A 19364-nucleotide genomic window follows, 5' to 3' on the forward strand; every position below is an offset into this window, starting at 1 on the left:
TTCCCCCACTCATAACACACATAGTCGATTGGACAGAGTTTTGGCCGCAAACATAGACGCTACTACTTCCCTGGAGATTACACATCAGGCCCGTTTTTTGTCCGACCACTCCCCAGTGGCATGCGTTTTGAGTTGAGAGAGGCAGTCCTCCCGCCCTCGGACTTGGAGGCTGCCGGCAGATCTCCTACAGGACCAAGTGGGGAGGAACCATATAGAGACCACCCGTACCAACTATATAGATCTGAATTGGGAGGGGGGAGAACTCACCTTCGCTACCAGGTGGGATGCCCTGAAGGCGGTGATGCGGGGCGAATGTATGGGCCTCACCTATGGGGTCCGGAAACAGCTTCTTTGAGACCTACAGGAGTCAGAGGATAATCTCCTGCGCCAGCAAACATTGTCGGACCCTGAAGACTTGCATCAGGAGACAGAACAGGCAGCCCGGTCTTGTGTGCATGACATCTTAGACCGGCTAGACAAATATACCCTTGGCCAATATAGGCAACGTCTTCACAGAGAAGGCGACAAATCGGGCCGACTGTTGGCCTGGATCCTTAGGCGAGAGTTCACCCCGGAGAGGATCTTGGCCCTGCGGGGACCAACGGGTGGTGTGGTCCACTCAGAAGTGGGCATTCTCCGAGTCCTCCAATCCCACCTACAAACAGTATATGCCGCGGATCCCGCGGTCACCGAGATCTCATACCTCCCTTACCTGCAGGGGTTGACCCTGCAGTCCCTCCCTAGGGCGGTTCTGGACGAGCTAGATGAAACACCGACACTGCGTGAAGTGCGCGTGGCGATGGCCTGCCTGCCGAGGGCTAAATCTCCGGGGAGGGATGGCTTCCCCCCTGAATTTTAGCAGACATTTGGGGATACTCTTTCCCGCCTCCTCTTACAAGTGTATCTTGAGGCGTTCGAATGTGAGACTGTTAGACGGGGACCTGGAGGGTCGGCCGAGCACAAGGGGAGGGGCCTCCAGTGAGGGCCGTCTCCAGCGATCGTACAGACAAGTAACTTCCCCCCCACAGATGGACACCACACGAAGATCAGATTAACACCTTTTATAGGCAGTTCTTGAAGTAAGGTAGTACGATACAAGGAGATCAGGACACGATGATCCTCTCAATTCTAGTCTCTAGTAGGGAAAGGGGGTAGCGGGACAGTCTTGGTACCTACGGGTACTGGGGTGAAAACGGCGGTAGCTCACAATCCTCGAGCTCGGCGTTCGGACGGATCGGACCGCGGCAGCGCCAGCAGGTCCCGAAGAGATCGTAGGTGGCAACGGGCCGCGCCAGCGCCAGCAGGTCCCAACGAGGATGACGGTTACAACGGGCCGCGGCAGCGCCAGCAGGTCCCACGAGGATGAAGGTTGCAACGGGCCGCGGCAGCGCCAGCAGGTCCCACGAGGATGAAGGTTGCAGAAGGCCGCGGCAGCGCCAGCAGGCAGGACAATAGTTCACAAGGCAGGGCTGCGGCAGCGCCAGCAGTCCGTCAAGGATGAGTTCTTCTCGGTGTCTCTCGACTCCAGGATACAACTGCCTTCCTGTTCTGGGGCTGCCTCAGTTATAGGTCTGGCACTCTTTGATGTCCGGACCCTCGCTCTTGGAGGTCGGGAGGTCCGGGATGAGGGAGTCCAGACACCCAGCAGGGGGGTGGAGCCAGCGCCCGGGGAGGCTGGGGGTGATCGGCACCTGGCGGGAGGGAGCCATCGACACTTCTTACTCCCATTGACCTGCCAAGTGGTCCGTTCACCTCCTGGGTGGATGGTGGTGCCGGGATGTCGGGGCCTGGCTAGGCCCGGGGTTGGGGTCGAGCTGAGGCCACGCGGCCTCGTGGCGCAGTGTCCAAGATGGCGGCTGGCCCGGGCAAGGGTGCTGCCGGTGGCCCAGGCCAGGGACACCGGGATTCCCGGGAGCAGACGTCCCATGGGGGACGGGTTGCGGGTTGCTCCGGCGGGTAGCACCTGGAGGGCCGGTACCAGGGCCCTGTCATGCGGGGAGGGAGCGAGCCCTTCATGGGGCCTGTCCAACATGCATCCCCCCCAGCTGAAGGCGGGGAGAGTCATCCATCCTCTTGGGGACTTTCCTCGTCGAGGCGGAAAAAGCGGGACAGGCCGTCCGCGTTGGCGTGGTCTTGACCAGGGCGATGCCCTACAGTGAAGTCCATCCCCTGCAGGGAGATGGACCACCGCAATAGTTTGGGATTCTCCCCCCGCATTTGCATTAGCCATTGCAGGGGCCGATGATCTGTTTGTACCCGGAAGTGGGTTCCGAAGAGGTAAGGCCGGAGCTTCTTGAGGGCCCACACTACGGCGAAGGCCTCCCGCTCAATAGTGCTCCAGCGCTGCTCTCGGGGCAGTAGGCGTCTGCTGATGAAGGCCACTGGTTGGTCGACTCCCTCGGGGTTCAGTTGGGAGAGGACGGCCCCAATACCATGGTCGGAGGCATCGGTCTGAACGATGAACTCGCGGCTGTAGTCGGGGGCCTGGAGCACAGGAGCGGTGCACATGGCGGCCTTCAGCTTCTCGAAGGCCGCTTGACAGTCGGGAGTCCAGTTGACTCTTTTTGGGTGGTTCTTAGACGTGAGTTCCGTGAGGGGCCCCACAATGCTGCCATAGTCCTTCACGAACCGCCGGTAGTATCCGGTGAGTCCCAGAAAGGCTCGGACCTCGGTTTGTGTTTCGGGGGGTTGCCAGGACTGAATGGCAGCTACCTTGAGTTGAAGGGGGGCCACCAGACCGCTCCCCACTTGGTGTCCGAGGTAGGTCACGGACCCCTGGCCGATTTGGCACTTGCTGGCCTTTATTGTGAGGCCGGCCTGTTGGAGGGCCTGCAGGACCTCTCGGAGGTGGTGGAGGTGGTCTGTCCAGTGGCGGCTCTATACCGCGATGTCGTCCAGGTAGGCGGCGCTGAATTCTTCGAGGCCCGCCAATACCTGGTTCACCAGTCTTTGAAAAGTGGCTGGAGCGTTTTTCATGCCGAATGGCATCACTCTGAAATGGTAGTGCCCATCCGGGGTGGAGAAAGCGGAACGTTCTTGGGCCCTGGGGGTGAGGCCGATCTGCCAGTAGCCCGCTGTCAGGTCGAAGAGGCTTAGGTAGCGGGCTGCCCCCATGCGGTCGACTAGTTCATCTGCTCGGGGGATAGGGTGAGCGTCGGTTCGGGTGACCGCGTTCAGACCCCGATAGTCGATGCAGAATCGGAGCTCAGGTGTGGTGCCCGGGGCCGCGGCCTTGGGGACCAGTACGACCGGGCTGGCCCAGGGACTGTCCGAAGGTTCGATGACCCCGAGGGCGAGCATCTTGGAGACTTCTTCTTTGATGCAGGTACGTACCCGATCCGGTACTCGGTACGCCCGGTGTCGGACAGGAGGACTGTCCCCAGTGTCCACGTCGTGCAGGCACCAGGAGGTGACTCCGGGTGTGAGAGAAAACAGGGTTGCGAACGGCAGCAGGAGGGCCCGACAATCTTGACGCTGCTCCGGGGTCAGGGCCTCGGAGAGTCGGACCCCGTCCACCGAACCATCTCTTTCACGGGTCCTCAGTAGGTCAGGGAGGGGCTCGGAGTCTCCTTCTGCGCCACTGTCGGTAGCCATCAGCAGGCTGAGCTCTGAGCGCGCGAAGTGTGGTTTGAGTCTGTTGGCGTGGAGAACCCGGAGGGGGTTCCGGGGGGACTCCAGGTCGATGAGATAGGTGACGGGGCTCTTGCGCTCGATCACCTTGAAGGGCCCCGTCCATTTGTCCTGCAAGGCACACGTTCGGTGGGGGACATCACCCATACCTGCTGACCCGGTTCGAACTCGATGGAGGAGGCATGTTGATCGTACCACTTCTTCATGTCCTCTTGACTGGCCTCAAGATTGGCTTTGGCGATCTCCCTGAATCGCCGGGTCTGATTGCGGAGGGTCAGGAGGTATTTGTAGACGTCTGGAGGGGTTTTTAGGGGGGCCATTTCCCATTCCTCCTTCACTAGGCTGAGAGGCCCGCGAACGGGGTGTCCGTACAGGAGTTCGAAGGGGCTGAAGCCGAGGGACTTCTGGGGGACTTCTCGGTAGGTGAAGAGGAGGCACGGTAGTAGCACGTCCCACTGGCGGCGTAGGGGTTCTTCTAGCCCCATGATCATCCCCTTGAGAGTGCGGTTGAACCGCTCAACCAGTCCGTTTCCCTGGGGGTTATAGGGGGTTGTGAATCGGTAAGTGACCCCGCACTGCTGCCAGAGGGATTTCATATACTTTGAAATGAAGTTCGTACCCCTGTCGCTGACGACTTCCCGGGGGAAGCCCACTCGAGAAAAGATCCCCATTAAGGCTCGACTCACTACTGGGGCTGTTACAGTGCGAAGGGGGACCGCCTCAGGATAGCGGGTGGCGTGGTCCACCAGGACCAGGATGAAGCGATGCCCTTGTGCTGTTCGGGGGTCCAGGGGCCCCACAATGTCTATTCCCACCCTTTCGAACGGGGTGGTCACCACGGGGAATGGTTGTAGGGGTGCCTTGAGTTTGCGGCCGCTCTTCCCGCTGGCCTGGCAGGTCGGGCAGGACCGGCAGTGGTTGGAGACGTCATTTCTCATTTTGGGCCAGAAAAAGTGAGTCACCAGGCGGTGGTAGGTTTTGTCTTGCCCCAGGTGCCCAGCCAGGGGGACATCATGGGCCAAGTTCAACAGGAAGTCTCTGAGGTGGAGGGGCACCCTCAGCACTCGACCGGCGCCCAGCTCTGCGATTTTTGCTCGCTGTACAAGAGATCATTGTCTCAATAAACCCAGTGGGCCCCGGTGGTGTCTCCTTGGCCCTGGGCGAGCGCTTGCTGTCGCAGTCCCTCGAGGGAGGGACAGGTCTTTTGCTCCTGCCGGAATTGTTCTTGGGTGGGCCCCCCTTCTTGACGCCACTGAGCCAGGTCGGGAAGTTCGGGGGGCTGTGCGGACCCCTCTGGGGTTGGTTCCGGGTGGTCGGTATGGATGGAGTCTTCTTCTAGAGCGATCGGGGGAGGAGGTGCTGACCACTCGGGTTCTTCCGGTCTAGGGATGGTGCGGGTGGCCATGGACCGGGTGGTCACGCACGCCCAGTCCGGGAGACCCAACATCCCCAGATGCTCTCTTCTTTCAACAGCTGCCCACGGGGAGCTCTCGAGATCGTTCCCCAGGAGGCAGTCCACGGGGGCATCGTCGCGGACAGTTACTTTTAGCATGCCGGACACTCCTCCCCATTCGAAGGGGACGCAGGCCATCCGACACAGGCTCTCCGAATTGTCTGCCGATCGGACGGGGCAAAGAACGTTTGGCAGGATTTGTTCTGGGGTCACCAGGTGACAACGGACGGCCGTCACACTGGCCCCGGTGTCACGCAGGGCTTCGGCCTTGCGCCCATTTATGCTCACCCATTGGCTGTACTTCCGAGTGTTGGCTGGCAGGGGAGTCCGCGGGACCATGTCTCTTCCCTCTAGGCAGGCCAGGGTCATGGCGGCAGGTTCCCACTCGAACTGCTCCGACTCGTATGCTTCAGGGTCTTCGGAGACTTGTTCTTCTCCTAGGGCGGCGGCCGCCACCTGGCGGGGCCCGGGAGTCTGGTTCTTCGGGCAAGTCGGGTCACTGGCATAGTGGCCGACTCGCTGGCATCGGTGACACGTAACGTTGGCTCGGAACCCCGGGCGCATCGGGGGGTTTCCCCGGCCGGCTGGGGGCGGGGTGGTGTTAGCGGGAGTGGCCGGGACAGCGTCTCTGCCCCGGCCCTGTCCTCCTCCTCCTCCTCGGGGACGATGATGACCTTGGTTGGTTCTGTTCTGCTCATTCGGCCCACTCCGGGCCACTCGGGTGCTCTCCCACCGGTCCGCCTCGGTGGCGAGCTGCCGTGGTTCAGTCAATTTACTGTCGAGGAGGTGCTGCCTGAGCTCGACGAAACAGTTGTTGGAGAGGTGCTCCCACACAATGAGATTGAAGAGTTGTTCGTAGGTGGTTACGTTGTTACCCTTGATCCACCCCTCGAAGGCTCGGCTGAAATAGTTTACGTATTCCAACCAAGTTGTACCTGGGATCCGGGTGCAGTTGCGGAACCTCTGGCGGTACATTTCGGGCGTAAGCCCATATCGACTGAGGAGGGCGGCCTTCATGTGGTCATAGGACGTCATTTGATGGTCCGGAAGCTGCAGCAGGGCATCATGGCCCTCATTGACGAATCTTCCCCATAGCCCGGCTCCCCAGTCACTTCGAGCGATCCGGTGAGCCGTCATGGCGATCTCGTAGGCCTTGAACCACTGCTGTATGTCGTCGTTCCGGTGGTATTCTCGGACCACATCCTTGGGGATGTGGACCTTCTGTTCGGTAGTACCCGGGGAGCGCGGTGGCTCGGGCACCCCTAGGTTTTTGTTCAGTTTGCGTATTTCTATCTCTGCTAGTTTGCACTCGTGTTCGTATGCCAGTCTTTTTTCTTCGAGATCCCTCTGTCTCTGTTTTTCCTCTCGCTCTTCTCTGAGCCATAAGTGTTCTAAGTTTATTTTTTGTTCCGCCAGCTTCAATTCTCCGTCTAATTTGAGCCGTGCCAAGTCTAACTCGTGTAGTCTATTTTTTTCCCGCTCCTGGATCTCTTCTCGGGAGGGACCTGTTCTCCGTTCTTCCGTCAGGGTGGTGTTGACTTCCGGGGCTTCGAGGTTCCGGGGTGTGGCGGTATTCGTCTCTGTCCAGGCCTCTAGGGCGTTTTTGAAGTCTTCTTTTGTGCTTAGCCCGGTGGTAGCAATGCCTAAGTCCATGCAAAATTGTTTTAGCTCTCGGTGGCTGTATTCCTCCAGCTTTTCCATCTGGAACTTCTCTGCAGATCCGCTCTCTTTGGTCGTCATTGTGGTTTAGTCGTAGGGTGAGTTACTATCTGTACGGTACGCGTTGGTTCGGATCGTGCCGCTGGCCACCAATGTTAGACGGGGACCTGGAGGGTCGGCCGAGCACAAGGGGAGGGGCCTCCGGTGAGGGCCGTCTCCAGCGATCGTACAGACAAGTAACTTCCCCCCCACAGATGGACACCACATGAAGATCAGATTAACACCTTTTATAGGCAGTTCTTGAAGTAAGGTAGTACGATACAAGGAGATCAGGACACGATGATCCTCTCAATTCTAGTCTCTAGTAGGGAAAGGGGGTAGCGGGACAGTCTTGGTACCTACGGGTACTGGGGTGAAAACGGCGGTAGCTCACAATCCTCGAGCTCGGCGTTCGGACGGATCGGACCGCGGCAGCGCCAGCAGGTCCCGAAGAGATCGTAGGTGGCAACGGGCCGCGGCAGCGCCAGCAGGTCCCAACGAGGATGACGGTTACAACGGGCCGCGGCAGCGCCAGCAGGTCCCACGAGGATGAAGGTTGCAGAAGGCCGCGGCAGCGCCAGCAGGCAGGACAATAGTTCACAAGGCAGGGCTGCGGCAGCGCCAGCAGTCCATCAAGGATGAGTTCTTCTCGGTGTCTCTCGACTCCAGGATACAACTGCCTTCCTGTTCTGGGGCTGCCTCAGTTATAGGTCTGGCACTCTTTGATGTCCGGACCCTCGCTCTTGGAGGTCGGGAGGTCCGGGATGAGGGAGTCCAGACACCCAGCAGGGGGGTGGAGCCAGCGCCCGGGGAGGCTGGGGGTGATCGGCACCTGGCGGGAGGGAGCCATCGACACTTCTTACTCCCATTGACCTGCCAAGTGGTCCGTTCACCTCCTGGGTGGATGGTGGTGCCGGGATGTCGGGGCCTGGCCAGGCCCGGGGTTGGGGTCGAGCTGAGGCCACGCGGCCTCGTGGCGCAGTGTCCAAGATGGCGGCTGGCCCGGGCAAGGGTGCTGCCGGTGGCCCAGGCCAGGGACACCGGGATTCCCGGGAGCAGACGTCCCATGGGGGACGGGTTGCGGGTTGCTCCGGCGGGTAGCACCTGGAGGGCCGGTACCGGGGCCCTGTCATGCGGGGAGGGAGCGAGCCCTTCATGGGGCCTGTCCAACAGAGACTATTCCACCAAGTATGAACCAGGGTGAAATTTGTATGATCCTGAAGCCGGGGGGAGATAGGTGCGACCCTTCGGCGTATCGCCTCATCACCATGATTAACACGGACGTGAAGATTTTGACCAAACTCTTAGCCGCTTGTCTGGCGCCGCATATGGCCCATCTGGTCCACCCGGACCAGTGTGGGTTTATCACGGGGCGCAACACTGCCATGAACCTGGGCGGTTGAATCACATTATACACGAGGTTCGCGAGAGGGAGGATCAGATGGTCTTGGTGTCGATTGACCTCGCTAAAGCATTCGACACTGTTGACTGGGGGTATCTGCTAGAGGTCCTCCGTGTGATGGGGCTGGGCCCTAACTTTTGTCGATGAGTCTGCATACTGTATAAGGCCCCCCGAGCCAGGGTGAGACTAGGTGCGGCACGATCACAGGAGTGGCAGTTGGGACGAGGTACACGCCGGGGGTGCCCCCTCTCGCCGCTCACGTTTGCCCTGGCAATAGAGCCTTTGGCAGTTCGAGTCTGAACAGAAATGGCGCAGTGGGGCCTAATGGTAGGGGACACGTGCATTGTGGTTTCCTTGTACGAGGATGACGCCCTCTTTTACTTGATGGCCCCGCGGGAATCACTGCCTATCCTGCTACAACACATGGACTGCTTGAGCGAGGCTTCGGGTTTGAAACTTAATCGCGGTAAGTCTTTGATCTTCCCTCTGGCGGGATATGGTCCTGGGCCGCTGATGGGTCTGCCGAACCTTGGGCTGCGTTGGGAACAGGAGGCGTTCCGTTATCTCGGAATTCAAGTGGCCCAACGGACGAGCAGTTGTTGGCTCGGAATGTCGATCGGATTGTTAAGTCCTTACAGCAATCGGTGTCCTTTTGGAACTCCCTGCCACTCTCCCTTATGGGACGGCTAGCCGTCGCTAAGATGGTAATGCTCCCCAGCACGCTTTACGTCCTCCAGAATTCATTGTGCCCTCTCCCCCGCAAGTATTCCGCACACTTAACACGTTGCTTACGTGCCTACTTTGGGCGGGACGGCATAGCAGGGTCGCCTTTCATACTCTTGTCCGAAGCTGGGAGGAAGGAGGTCTGGAGGTGCCACGATTTGAATTATACTATTATGCGGCACAACTACAACTGGCAGCACGGTGGTTCGCAGACGCAGACAGCTGGGAGATGAAACTTTTGGCCGGTAGAGCAAATGTGGGGACGTTGCAGGTTGCATTGATGCAGGGATGGGGAGCAGACGAGGCCCTGCCATATGTGGTACGCCACACGGCAGGTATCTGGCAGCGGTTTGTGGAAAAGATACTACGACTGGCCACCTTCCATAGGGAGCTGCCGGTGTGGATTCTGGCCCCTATAGTTGCTATGGAAGAGCACATGTCCTTTCGGGACTGGCGAGCGGGAGGCTGCGAGACCTTGGCTGACCTCTACCCCAGTGAGTCCTTCCTGTCTTTTGAACAGGCCGAGGAGAACTTTGGACTTGGAGGGGGGCAATATTTACATTACCGGGGCCTCCAAGATGTGGTGAAGGTGGCCTGGCCCCAATTCCCGGACGCGCCCCCGATGTCCCATACCCTGAACATCCTTCTTTCCTGTGGTAGAGGGCGTAGATTGATCTCCCTGCTATATTCAGCCATGAGGCAGGACTCAACCCCGCCGGTCCCACCTTCCTGGGGGGCTTGGGAGGCAGACCTCGGCGCCGCCCTGGAACAGGGGCAGCGGAAGCGTATAGGGAGCCTCACGCACAAGGTATCGTGCAATGCGCGATTCAAATTAATACACTTCAATTTCATGCATCACACCTATCTGACTCCGATTTCATTGAAGCTCATTTCTGGGGATAGGGGGATAGCTGCCCTAGATGTGGTACGGAGGGGCCGGGATTCCTCCATTTGGCCTGGGACTGCCCATTGGTCAGGAGTTTCTGGACGGAGGTGGTGAGACGTATAACCTCTGCCACCGGCCTTCGGATAGTCTTGAACTCGCTTCATTGCTTGCTGGCTCTGGTCCCCAAGCCCAAGAAAAGGAACCTTTCCTACAAACTATTGCAACTAATGTTGGTTCTGGCGAGACGTAGGGTAGCGATTACCTGGATGGAGCGGAGGGCTCCCGAGGTGCCTGCCTGGCTTAGGGATGTGAGGGGGTGGTCCCTGGCCGAGGAGACACATATGCAGCTTACACGCAGGGACGAGAAACTGCAGGATGATTTACTCACCTGGCGAGTCATGTGTACTTCAGGATTGTCTCTGAGTGATTCGGATGGGACGAGTGATGAACTGTTCTCGCCAGAGAGGTCGGGGTCTGATGGGGAGGAGGAGGGGGACTGCTAGGTCTTTTTTATTGTAAGGGATTGTGTAGTGCTCGGCTGCTTCCTCATGCTCCTTTTCTGTTTATGTCCTGCTTCTGTCATTCCTCATGGACTCCGCCTGTCCTGATGACGCCTGTACCCACCAGAGCCATAATGAGGTCATTGATTTGTCTACACGTGTTTTTATTGATGCCACTTGAAGGGAGGAATGTTTCTATACATGTTGTATAATCCAAAATAAAGTTCGTTTTTTTTTAAACTTTCAGAGACGTGAGAAACTGAATGATGACATTTCTGAGAGGAAAATAATAAACATGCACCATCTACACGTTCAAGAAATTATGAGAAGAGAATTTTAGTTACTGCATCGTAAAAGCATGCAGAAAAAGGTGTAGACTAGATGATATCATTTGTGTAAATAATAGAGACTGTGATTTATTAATTGACAAAGTACTATTTTTCATTAATGAGCTAGAAATGTGTAAATGGTGAACTCTCACATTATGGAGTTTTGTCTCTAATCATTCTGTATTATCATTTATATGTGTGTACAACTAATGGCAATTAGTTAATTATCAAGATTTAACCTGAATATTGTGTTGAATTCAATATAAATGTGTCTTTTATGTGTAAATGTGTGCACCGAAATGACAAAAGGAAAAAGGTGTTACGTATTCCAAATTATTGATGTATTTGTGGGATTTTCAGAGAATGGATTTTACATATCTACTAATGTTAGATGCCTATTACTTTGATTTATAATAGTTTTTTTTACATGTTAGTACTTTCAAAGTAGTAATACATCATCCTGGCACGTATTTTTTGTAACCACACTAAAAGATTTCAAATACATCAGAGTTATTTTAGAATATTGAGATCTTTATATTCTCTATGACCATATGTCCAACGATCATATATGTTTTACATTAAATTAGCTCTATCTATTGTGGGCCTGACAGAAAATGTGAAGTCCCTTGACTTGCTGAGTCTACTGCTCATGAGAGAATCCCTCAATGTAATCAATAACATGAAACAGTGTTTTCTTTCCTGAGTTCCCATGTACTGAACAATACATGTTACTACGGTTTTCATTACAATCCGGAACAGCTGCCTGAGAAACTGTCCTCTTGAACTTGCTTATGTGCTCTGGCTAAAGGGGCTTATTGGATTGCTTAAGGACTGCGTAATTGTCCCACCTATTTCTCTACATGTTGTGTCTTCTTTATGTCGCCTGACACTCATCCTATACGAACTGACCAATGAACTGAGTGGTCTGATCAGATGAGGTGACTCCAGGAGGTGTCAAACCAAGAACTTTAAGAATATACTATTGCCTGATGGAACAGACAGTGGGGCTGAGCTGGTTGACAGTTGCTGGTTGGTGCGACCACACATGCTAGTGGTAATAAATGGGTTGCTGGTTTTCCTATTACAGAAATTTGTGGAAATTCCTGGGCAATCTAGAACTTGCTTTATGCGGACTCACCTGGCTTACCTTTCAAACTGATGCATATGCTATATGCGACCTAGTGGCCTCTTCCTTGCTGGGAGGCTGCTTGAACTGGAATATTGTATGTCCCGCCCTGAACTCTTGAGCTTTGGTATATCTATTTAGAATTTGCTCGATTTACCTTATGACCTGATGCAAATTTACTGATGCATTTATTTTACTTGACATTTGATAAACTATACCAACATTTTCCATAATGACTCAGCTATCATGTTTAAATTTATCCAAATTAATGTGCATTCTTAATCCTGGTTTGCAATGATGAGAAAATATTATATTAGAGAGATCATACAGCATCAAATACTAGAGGTATTATTCTGTATTGCTTTCACTGAACTTTTAGTGGGTGTACTTTTGGCTCACCTATGTTTCTTTAGGAGAATTGGGCTAGCTGTGATAATCCTTAACCTTCATAGCATTGTATTGAGAATAATGTATATACATGTAATTTCTAGTTTGTAGTACAGTTATCCAATTCCAGGTCCTCATTGGATGACTGTTGGGACCCTTATATCCAACCCCTCTCTACACAAAACAAGGTTTATCAGAGGACCAAGAGAGCAGTATAAATATCTCACAGGAGAGAAAGAAAGTAAACATTGCTTTGTGGGCCCAGTAAATGCCACAGCAGAAGAAAGAAGGGTTGGCTGCCGAATTTGGAGTTGACTTGAATAATAGTCAGGATTTAAAGAAGAATTATAGGATGTTCATACTACGGATACACCAATGAAGATGAGAACAGCTGGTTTGAGAATATATGTCAGGGAGTTATTGGATTGTATCAGAAAATGGGTGAATATCTAAAAATACATGCATTGATGGATAAGAAAGGAAAATAAATAGAAAAAAAAAGTGGATACCGGTGGGCCTGAAGTGGATGTTAGCATGAGTGATTCCTACCTCAGATATTGCCTGCTGAGAAAGGTGCAGGGAGGTGGGTGTGTTCATGTGCTTTGGAGTCATTGTGACCTTTTCACATTCACCAATCAATTTCCAAAGCTACAGAAGAATTTCAACCAATGGTATACTGGCGTGAAGATTTCAAGAGAGATTTGTGCAGATTTTAATACTTTTTTTTGTGTTTTGTGGTCCATAAAGATGTATATGCAAAATGCAAAGTGGCTGTGAATTGGCCAAACGCCGAACCTCAGAGAGATCCTAGAACCATTGTGCCTTCTCCTGCTGTTATGGACAAGTATTATAAACGTATTGCTCATTTGAAAACAGAGGTTTGGATTAAGAAGGTTGATTGGCTCAAAATAATCAGAACCTCTCAAGAGTCCAAAGAGTCTGTGCATGCTGATTATGAGAGGTTGATGCAGGTTTCCAGACAGCACAATGGCGTTGAAAATACAGAAAAGGAAAATCTTAGTGGATTCTTATTTTAGTTCATTCTTGGTTTGCTTCCAGTGATTAGTTCTCATATACAGCAGAATATGTTTTGGTGGCAATACAAATTGCTGTATGAGAGTTTGATGTTATGTACAATATCGCAGTGGCAATTTGGAAGCAAATCAGAATAAAATTAAACAGAAGTTCATGTTGCCATAGACTAGATTGGATGCAGAGGAGTTGTCAGAACTGTCTGTATGTGGCAGATACCTTTCATGAGTGCCAAAAAAATCTCCAATAGTTCCCAGTTTTTGTCAAAGATATTTTTATTAGAATGCTTTACGACAAACCATCTGAGATAGTACCAGAACAGTTCCCAGTTTTTAACAGTCCCATTAGACTGAACTTCGATCAATCACAATGATGGTGCCTGAGATGGGAGGAGGACTGAATGCTTGGCACTGTTCTAAACGGATCACTGAAATAATATCGACTACCAAAATATCGACTACCCAAAATATCGACGAGAAAATATCTACAACCAAAATATCGAGTTTGTATGTACAAACAGGTAAGTACAAAAATATCGAGTACAAAATATCGTTAACAAAAATATAGTTGTAAAAAATATCGACTTTAATAAAAACAATGTTTAATTACATTAATATAAAAAATTAATTACTAAAATATAATTACCAATACTTAAAATAACTATTAATAATTAAATAATTAATGAAAGTAAAAAAATAATATTTTTTTAATCATATTTCTTAAAACATATATATATATAGTAACAAAATTTAATTAAATAATAGCCAATATTATTAACGTACCAATACAAAAGAGTAAAAATTACTATTCCCACTACAAAGAGTGCAACAGTGGATATATGATGTTACAACGCAACTTTTACAACGCACTACCATTACAACGTAAGTATTGGTAAGTATATAATAATTTTTTTTAATTTAAATTATTTAAAATTATTTACATTTAATTTAATTTCATTTCATTAAATTAAATTAATGTAAATTTAATTTAACTTTATTTTTACACTGTACCCCTGTACCCCTGTACCCCAAAACTTACCCTGAACCCTAAAAAAACCCTTTACCCAAAAACCCAAAACTGACCCTGAACCCTAAAAATACCCCTTTACCCAAAAACTAAAAACTCACCCTGAACCCTAAAAATACCCCTTTACCCAAAAACTAAAAACTGACCCTGAACTCTAAAAATACCCCTTTACCCAAAAACTAAAAACTGACCCTGAACCCTAAAAATACCCCTTTACCCAAAAACTAAAAACTGAACCTGAACCCTAAAAATACCTTTACCCAAAAACTAAAAACTGACCCTGAACCCTAAAAATACCCCTTTACCCAAAAACTAAAAACTGACCCTGAACCCTTAAAATACCCCTTTACCCAAAAACTAAAAACTGACCCTGAACCCTAAAAATACCCCTTTACCCAAAAACTAAAAACTGACCCTGAACCCTTAAAATACCCCTTTACCCAAAAACTACCCCTTTAATTTAACATAATTAGCAATTAATCAATTAAATTAAATTAATTACCAATTACATTTTAATTAATTAACAAATATTATTTAATTACCAATTAATTAAATATTACTACCAATTAATACATTTACATATTTAATAAATAATAATTAAATTACTTCCCACCCTATTCCCCTATAAACCCACAACCCGCTACAGGAAATACATTATTTTAATTTACATAATTAGCAATTAATACATCAAATTAAATTAATTACCAATTAAATTTTAAATAATTAACATATAATATTTAATTACCAATTAATTAATTATTACTACCAATTAATAAATTTACATATTTAATTAATTATAATTAAATTACTTCCCACCCTATTCCCCTATAAACCCACAACCCGCTACAGAATAAAATTACACAATAATTTTAAAAAAATCATTAATTAAAAATAATTATAACATAAAATGACACTTTTCACACATATTATAACATAAAAACACTATAAATAATTACATATTATATAAAAAACGATATTTTTTACTTTCGATATTATTTACAGTCGATATTACTTCACTTACCTTAAAAACAATATTTTTGCTGTCGATATTCTGTCCTGTCGATATTTTCTTCAAACGATATTTAAAACTCGATATTCTGTCCAAACGATATTTTGGAGTCGATATTATGTCTGTGCACCGTTCTAAACACTCTACTCCACTCTATGCTACTTTACTCCACGCCACTCCGCTCTTCGCCACTCTATGCCACTCCTGTCTAAGTCACTCTATGACACTCCACTCTTTGACACTCTATTCCTCTCTATGCCACTTCACTCTACAACAGTCCACTCCCCTCTACAACACTCCACGCTACTCCCCTCCACACCACTCCACTCTACGGCACTCTACTCCAGTCTATGCCACTCCACTGTATGACACTCTACTCTACGCCACTCCAATTTACCACCTCTACTCCACTCCACTTTAAGACACTATTCTCCAAACCCATCCACTCTATGCCACTCCATTCTACGACACTCCACTCTGTCACTTTACTCTACAACACTCTACACTATGCCACTCTACCCCACTCCACTCTATGACACTCCACTTCATGCCACTCTTCTCTAGGCAACTAGCGTTTAGACATGCTGAACAGCAGTCACTTTGGTGTACAGCATGGCTAAAACACATTGCCAAAGGCAATAGCACTCACATAGGCCAGACCTATTGGCTTTGGCAGTGCTTGTTGAAACCAGGCAGCACACTACTCACTGAGAAAGTTTCTATTTCTTAACTGCAGGTAACGAGACCTGTGATTATGAGGAAGTGGAGTGGTGTATTTCAGCGTTAATAGTAAAAGGTTGATTAGAAATACACAAGTTTGTTTTTCTTTCGGGTGCTGTAATATCAGTATCAACAATGGCAGCTGATGGGACACAACTATGAGATATTTCAGAATCATTATTCAATGAGCACAATTACTCTTTAAATGAAGCAATGTCGTTGTTAAGGGCAGATGCTTTCCTTTTACTCATATCAAATTATAGAAAATAAAAGGGCCGCAGCACTGCCTCAGTTAGACTTGGATGGATGCAGAGGAGGCAGGTTTAAGCTTGGCACAGGCACAGGCAAGGCTCCAGTGGATAACTAAGTAGCACTGAGGGGGTGCTATGCCTCTTTTCGTCTCCCTCAAGCACTAGATGAAGCCTGGGACATGTAGTCTTCTCCTTCTCAGCCATACTTCAGAGTTCACAAAAAGAGGCCCGTGCGGCAGTGTAGGAGAGTAGGGTCTGCTTTCTTATGGTCACCCCATGTTTTGCTTTTTGCTTCACTGGTTTTCGACTTAATGTGGCTGTGGGCCTGCTAATCAGACCCACAGCCCTGCTGTTCTCTCTCTAAATTCATACCATGTACTTTAGGTACATCACCAATTGGGATTTGGGTCACTCCTATGAGTCCCTGTACAGTGTACTATAGGTACCCAGGGCATAGGTGCAGCCAAGGCCTACCAGGGGCTGCAGCATATCTTTTGTCACCCCTGGCTGGCCATCCAAACTGACACAACTGGCTGATCACTCAGCTGGGGCAAGGTCGTGTAATCACCCCTTGCTTAGCTATAGTAGTCCTATGTCTAACCTCATATCTGGACACATATACACCTATAAGTCACTCCTATGGCAGGCCTTAACAATACTGAAGGCAGAGTGCTTGGTTTTATGTGAGATGGTGCTCTAGCATGAGCTGAGCCTGTCTGCAGCTTTCGGAACCATGTCCTTATAGCTGTTCTAGGATAATGCCATACCATATACTCTTCAGTGCATTATGAACCTCGCGGTTAAATGCTGTCTTTGGTTTGGCTTTATCAAAACATGTCGTGTAAGGTGTCATACGCTCTGGAATACTACCCCCTCGCCAGTCATGGCGACGGGGGTAGCATTCCACCCTTCTAGAGGGAGAAGACATATTACTTCCATTAATCCCGGTTAAAGTTAACCAGAGCCTCAGCATCACAAAATGGATGCTGCTGCCACAGACACAAGTCTGCTGGGAGTCCTTCCAGCGTTGGAGGCTTGGACAATAGGTTTCCCGTCACAGGGAGGTGCTAGCACCACCCCAGACAGGCTTTAGTGTATTGGGGCAGGGAGGGCTGAATGAAAACACGGCCTGGGGCACACAAGGTGTCCCATGCATAGTCCAGTTCAAACCGGTGCTGGGGCACTCCAGCCCCAGCTGTGGCGTGAAACTGGACAAAGGGAAAGGGGTATAACCACCCCCTTCCTGGGTCCCACCCATAGGAGGGACCTAGTAGGTAATCCAGCGCCTAGATTTGGTATATAGGTAGGAGCTGTGTCCTTAGACTTTAGATATATCCTGACTGAAACTCTGATATGAAACTCTGGACCTTCGACATCCTACTCGACTTAGAAGACTGAAGAATCACCCTGTGCAAGCAGGCACCATCAAGCGCTCAACGGTTTGATTTGTCATTGCTCCCGCCGGAGCTTGAACACAGAGCCTGACAAGACCTAGACTTCCAGACATCCAACAGCCCGATCCACAGCCATAGCAAAGCTGAGACCCGTGGAGGTGACGAGAGACGTGAGACCGGCCATCTTGTAAAGCCAGCGATTTGCTTTCCGTGCAACTTCTGAGGCACCCTCGAAGCTGTGCATTGTGGATTAAGAAGCCCCAGCCCCGAGCACCAACTGCACCAAAGATCACCTCTCCACACTCACCGAGTGCTGCGTGGGGCCCTTTTGCATTTTCCTGCTTGACGCGTCTGTCCGGTCACTTGCCCGTTGGCTAGTGGCCTCTGTGACAATGAAACCCAAAATCTACACTGCTGGTCTGGTTGCTCCAGACTGGCCCTTGCTTCCCTGCGAAGGAGAAGCCCCTCAGTCCTTGCTGGCCTGAGTAAGAAGCCATCTTTGATTCCTGCGTGGGTTGCATTTGCTAAGGCCTGTTGACTCCGAATCGAGCACTAACACCGCCGACAGCGAGAACCTTTGTGGGACAGTCTGTATCCAGCTCCTGGTTGTCGTCGACACCTCCTGGTCCACCTGGCTGCAGAGTCAAGCTTCATGACATCGCCTTGTTCCTTCCTGATTCCTTCCTGGTCACTGGCTAGTGACCCACACTCTGTCCCCTCTGCTTTCAGGTACTCTTCATCCTTGATCCACCCTTGGATCCAACCGGACTCTTCTCTCCTAGTCGCCTGCAGCATCTTTTCTCCAAGGCTCCATAGAACTCCACGACGAAACCCGACACACTTTGGGACCTATGCACCCGCTTCCTGTGGGTGAGGTAACGCGAGTACTGCTGTGTTCCTGTGAAGATTAACTCTCCTAGTGTCCTAGTTTCAAGTGGTTAGTTTCTAGTCCAGTTGGAAGACTCCTAATTCTTTAACTTTGTAACTTTACACACCCATTGACTTCTATGTGTGCACGCGTGCGCAATTAGACACTGCACACGTATCCCGTGGGCCTCCTGCTCCCTAACAACTGTTAGTCCAGTGTAGCCCCAGCGATTCCCAAAGCCCTAGGCCTTACCATTGTTCGTGACGTGGTTCTTATACCACTATTTTTTTGTTTTTTATTTTTTTTATTTTTATTGAAATTAAACAAACATACATGAAAACAAACCAAACCACACAAGGCAAAAACATAATAATACATTATCATGGGTCCGTGCGGCCAGAGCTCAAAGGATAGATGGATACATTTCAATTGGCTAGTACGGGGATAGGGGCGGACAAGGAAACAAGCGGAATCATTGACAAAAGATGAAGAGTGAATGTCAATTAGGGGGACGAAGACACATCAATGGTTACATCCTGCGGGGGAGTACATATATTACCACTATAGGCGTTCCATTGGGACCAGATTCTAACCCATTTCTTGGGCCGTCCCCGGGAAAGGTACACAGTCTTCTCTCGGAACATGCACCAGTCCATATTTTCTTTCCACTTGGATAAGGTGGGCGGTCTATGTGAACCCCAGAGCTGGGCAATGTCCCTTTTCGCGACCATATTTCCAAGGGTCGCCCATACAATCTGTGCTGAGCCGTAGTCATTAGGCTCCCAGACATTCAACAAACAACGCCTGGCCTCGGGCAGCAGGGACACACCCGTGACACTCTCCATGACATCATGTACTCGGGACCAGAACTTAACCATCTCCGGGCATTCCCACAATATGTGGAGAAAGGTACGAGACATCCCTCAGCCT

This window comes from Lissotriton helveticus, chromosome 11 (assembly GCF_964261635.1).
Source record: "Lissotriton helveticus chromosome 11, aLisHel1.1, whole genome shotgun sequence".
In the NCBI taxonomy this organism is placed as follows: Eukaryota; Metazoa; Chordata; class Amphibia; order Caudata; family Salamandridae; genus Lissotriton; species Lissotriton helveticus.